Genomic DNA, 5,394 nt, shown 5'->3' on the forward strand with positions numbered 1-5,394 from the left:
TTTAAAGCGTCGCCTAGGGCCAATTTTGGGTATTATCGTTTTTTGAGGTTTCGCGCGCGCACACAATTTTAAGGCTTGACATGTTTAGTGTCTTTTTACCCGACGTGACCCCATCTTTTATATTTTACCAAAAAATTGGGTAATAATAAATGTTTTATCATTTAATATAGGGGAAACTGTTTTTTTAAAAAAATTTCGGTAATTTTTCCTTAATATAGTAAAAAAATAAAACCCCCAGTGGTGAATAAATACCACCAAAAGAAAGCTCTATCTGTCCCCAAAAAAGGGTATAAAATTCATTTCAGTACAGCGCTGCATGACGGAATAAATGTCAGTCAAAGTACCGCAGCGCTGAATACTGAAAAATGGCCTGGATGGGAAGGGGGTTTAACACCGCGGATGTCAACTGGTTAAAGGTGCCCACACACCTTACAATTTTCTGCAGATTTTCTGTGGTCAGATGGAAAAAGTGCAACAGATTGGCCCAGGTGGAGATTACTCTATCCACACAGCTAAGTGTGGATGGAGGAATCTGTTGCACCTTTTCCATCTGACCACAGAAAATCTGCAGATAATTGTAAGGTGTGTGGCCAGCTTTAGAAAAAAAATTATACACACCCAAACCTTGGAGCCAGCTGGCTGTCACAGCACTTCCTCCAGCCTGTCTCCTCCTCTCCTGCAGTGATGGAATGTCTGTCGGCGTCCTCATGTCCTATACACTATGTATAGAATGTGATGACTTAGGGACCTTAGACTGCTGCTGTGGAGTGGGAGAGAGGTCCAAGAGGTGGCTGGCTCAGAGGATCAGATAAGTATAACTTTTTTTTGTAACCTAGGCAAAAACAAGCACTTAACACTTGCAGAGTGGGGGTGGCCCCACTGCAAGGGTTAATAAAATGAGTGCCTGGAGTTCTGCTTTAGTCATGTCTCATTTTCCTTTCTTTCCTTAAGACTGTACATATGAGGTTCCCGCAGTCTCTCTTGATATATTTCATCCCTTAGAACTTTGAATATGTTTGTTGCCCGTCTCTGGACTCCTTATGTCTTATTGATATCGTTTTCTAAGTAAGGTCTCCAAAACTGGATGAAAAGGATGGCAAAATCTTGGTTCAGGCATCATCCATGGTCAGTATCTACTTCCTGGGCTGAGATGATGGGTCACATGATCCAATCATGTAAATACTGGTGCCAGTATGGTTCATTGCTGGGACCACAAATATCTGACTTACATTAGTCCCTCTTCTTGTGACCTGCTACAAAGTTACACATTTCCAATCTGACTACAGGGAGAGAGGAGACTAAGCCCTGGTTCACACCTAGGCGTTTTTGAGCAGTTTGGAAAGCGCTTTTAACTGCCCACCACAAGAAATGGTAAATGTTAATCAATGTAGATCCCTCCCCCCCCCCTGCTGGTGAAAATTCTCTGCAGCCTTCCGCCCCACCGCTCTCCATAGCCTAAACATTAATGGTTGCATGATTTGACCATAGATGTTTAGGACATGATAGCTTACAACCTGAGGGTAGACACATTTTTCCTGGACCACTAACCACCTTTTATTGTCTATGGTAGCCTTTAGACTGACACACATTACCCAGAACCCCCATAGGTAGCAATAAAAGGTCTCCTGCTATACACTGAATATTAGATGTGCAAGTCAGGTGACCAAAGGGAGTGTGCAGGTTGTGACTGCAAGCAATTAGATCCTGGTTTACAATATCAGACCTGTCAGAAAGGAGATGTTATCACTTGTCAGGTTCCAGTTTTTGAACACTTGTCCTTGGAAATTCCGCTTGCTGGTTTTTAATATTGCCTTGTTTTATATCATTATGTAGCTTCAACTCTTTCCTTATCCTAATATTAATTAATATTCCTCAGTATTATTTAACATGGAGGTTATAAGTTCTAATTATGAAAAGCATCTGATTTATGCAGTAGCCCACGGCGCTGCAATGTGACATTACACATACAGACTTTGCAGCCAAATGTCCCTGGAAATGATTATTAAACTTTACAACTTCATTTATTTTTATCTATGACCTTGTTTTATGCCTGAACATCCCAGGCAGCCGGTTGCTGTTAGTGAAATACAAGATGCTCTGAAATCCTCTCCTATAGTAGAGTGCCAGCTTTACTCCTATAGTACAATGCCATCTCTTATCTTATATCACAGTGCTGGATCCTCTCCTATAGTACAGTGCCAGCTCTTCTCTTATAGTACAGTGCTGGGTCCTCTCCTATAGTACAGTGCCAGCTCTTCTCTTATAGTACAGTGCTGGGTCCTCTCTAAAAGTATAGTGCCAGTGCTAGGTCCTCAATTCTTCTTGGCCTCTATAGTGTAGTTCCAGCTATAGGTACTATCCATGCCTATGACAGTAGCTTATTGAATAGGCAGAGAGCAGTGTGCAGCATAAATGTGCTTTAAATGTTACAATAGTTTGGCTTGGTTGTTTTTGTGTGCAGAAACATGTACAGATATTTATCTATGTAAAATAATGCTGAAAGTATAAGTACAATTTCATGCACTCTATGCATGCCTCTAACATAACTGGTTTTAACAGACTATCTGTAATAGATATTAGATAATTATATATACAAACAAATTCTCATGAATTTGCAGGAGTAGCTTTTATGATCATGAAACTGTACAACTTTATTTATTTTTATCTATGACCTTGTTTTATGCCTGAACATCCCAGGCAGCCGGTTGCTGTTAGTGAAATACAAGATGCTCTGACATAAATGAGTACATTTTCTGGATTTGATTTGAGTCCAGGGATCCTCTACTATAGTACAGTGCCAGCTCTTCTCTTATAGTAGAGTGCTGGATCCTCTCCTATAGTGGAGTGCCAGCTCTACTCCTATAGTACAATGCCAGCTCTTATCTTATATCACAGTGCTGGATCCTCTCCTATAGTACAGTGCCAGCTCTTACCCTATAGTACATTGCTGGGTCTTCTCCTATAGTACAGTGCCAGCGTTTCTCTTATAGTACAGTGCTGGGTCCTCTCCTACAGTACAGTGCCAGCTCTTCTCTTATAGTACAATACTGGTTCCTCTCCTATAGTACAGTGCCACTGCCAGCTCTTCTCTTATAGTACGCTGCTGGGTCCTCTCCTATAGTACAGTGCCAGCTCTTCTCTTATAGTACAATACTGGGTCCTCTCCTATAGTACAGTGCCAGCTCTTCTCTTATAGTACAATACTGGGTCCTCTCCTATAGTACAGTGCCAGCTCTTCTCTTATAGTACAATACTGGGTCCTCTCCTATAGTACAGTGCCAGCTCTTCTCTTATAGTACAATACTGGGTCCTCTCCTATAGTACAGTGCCTGCTTTTCTCTTATAGTACAGTGCTGGGTCCTCTCCTATAGTACAGTACTGGGTCCTCTCCTATAGTACAGTGCCAGCTCTTCTCTTATAGTACAGTGCTGGGTCTTCTCCTATAGTACAGTGCCAGCTCTTCTCTTACAGTGCAATGCTGAGTCCTCTCTTATAGTACATTGTCGGGTCCTCTCCTATAGAACAGTGCCAGCTCTTCTCCTATAGTACAGTGCAAGCTCTACTCTTATAGTACAGTGCTGGATCCTCTCCTATTGTACAGTGTCAGCTCTTCTCCTATAGTACAGTGCAAACTCTTCTCTTATAATGCAATTCTGGGTCCTCTTATAGTACAGTGCCAACTCTTCTCTTATAGTACAATACTGGTTCTTCTCCTATAGTACAGTGCCACTGCCAGCTCTTCTCTTATAGTGCAGTGCTGGGTTCTCTCCTATAGTAAAGTGCCAGCTCTTTTCCTATAGTACAGTCCTGGATCCTCTCCTATAGTAATGTGTCAGCTCTTCTATAATACAGTGCTGGGTCCTCTTTTATAGTACAGTGCCAGTTCAACTCTGCTAGTATATTGTCAGCTCTACTCTTATGGTACAGTGCTGGGTTCTCTCTTATAGTACAGTACCAGCTATAGATGCTCTCATGGTATGGTCACTGTACAGGTAGAGAGCAATTAGTGTGCAGTATAAATATACTTTATCTTACATTGGTTTAGTTTTGGATGTTTGCATGATACAGTGGAGAGACATGTACAGATATTTATCTATGTAAAATGATGTGGGTATATGTACATTTTTCTGCACTGTATGCATGCCTGAAACAGAACTGGTTTTAATAGAGGTACCTAGTATAGAGTGTGTATGTGTACATTCATATCTACATACTGCAGGAGTTGCACCCAGCTCCTTTGATACTACCTACCTGTGTGCAAGTACCCTTTCTACTATAAAATATACATTTATTTTACAGTTTTTTATAACACTTATCCACATGTCCAGCAACTTGCCTACATGCAAAAGTTACAAAAAAGTAAAGTGCCTACATACATATCCATGACTCTCTGCTTTGGATCTGCCAGCACTCTTATCAGTGAACCCAGTTTAATGCTCTCTTGATCTAATTTAGCAATCATGTTCGCTCAGAACTCAGAAAGGATGAACGGTGTAAAGTGGCTACAAAAATGTATTATTGTAGATTACAGTTATTCTAAGTGTTTCTTTCAGAAAGTCAGATGCAGAAATGTGTCACAGATTACAATGCCTGAAGCCGGATTTTAAATGCCCTCATTATATTCTATTACCTCCAGACAGAGACGTGATTTTAATGACTGTAAGGCAAACAGAGCCCTAACAAGAGGCAACAATCTGTTGTACAGTGTTTCAGAGTACAATGATTGCACTTGAAAGGAGCTGTACTTCTTAACTTGGAATAATGGATTGAGTGTCAGTGCTAAATGGCTGAATAGTCCTAACTTTGTCTGAATATTATTTCCTCCAATCACAAGACTCTGCTAAATAGCTGAATGAGACATTTGGGAACAGTTGATGGTATCCAGTTGATAAATTTAATAAGATCAAGTTATTATAGCAGGGAATCTGTATGGTTAAATGTTTTATGTACATAGAAGTTCTCTGGAGGGGTAGGAGGCATTCAACATTTATACAGCACTGCCGAAGGAAGCTTCACATTTTCTGAATGGTAATATTTCAGATTTCTATAGGCTAACAGTAGTTCAAATTCCTGATGTATTATACAGTATATAAATTGTACTTCAACACATTGCTGATTTTATAGTCATGCCTTCACCTATATTTAAGAGTTAATTTTTGAAGAAATTATATTTCTTTCCTGTTAGACTTGAGGTCTACACAAAAAAAGGAATATATATATAAATTGATGAGAAAGTATGTCTTTTTCCATCATAATATTTCTACATATTGAAATAAATAGATATGATATGGCATCTATCTTTTGCTTAGAGTTCATTTTCAAAGAACTTTTATTTATTTGAGGAGACTTGAGACTTGAGGAGTACACACACAATAAATTACTAAATTATATATA

At 39.7% G+C, this 5,394-nt stretch overlaps 1 protein-coding gene across 1 annotated transcript in view; it reads left to right on the forward strand.

The window, feature by feature from the left end:
* The first annotated feature begins 4,719 nt into the window (after positions 1 to 4,719).
* Positions 4,720 to 5,394, forward strand: part of CORIN (corin, serine peptidase) — a 182,118-nt gene continuing 181,443 nt past the window's right edge. The window contains exon 1 of the mRNA XM_018564960.1: positions 4,720 to 4,772. The gene's annotated coding sequence lies outside the window, so the exon portion shown is untranslated. The remainder of the gene's footprint in view (positions 4,773 to 5,394) is intronic.

This window comes from Nanorana parkeri, unplaced genomic scaffold, assembly GCF_000935625.1.
Source record: "Nanorana parkeri isolate BGI_ZX_2015 unplaced genomic scaffold, ASM93562v1 scaffold800, whole genome shotgun sequence".
Classification (NCBI taxonomy): domain Eukaryota; kingdom Metazoa; phylum Chordata; class Amphibia; order Anura; family Dicroglossidae; genus Nanorana; species Nanorana parkeri.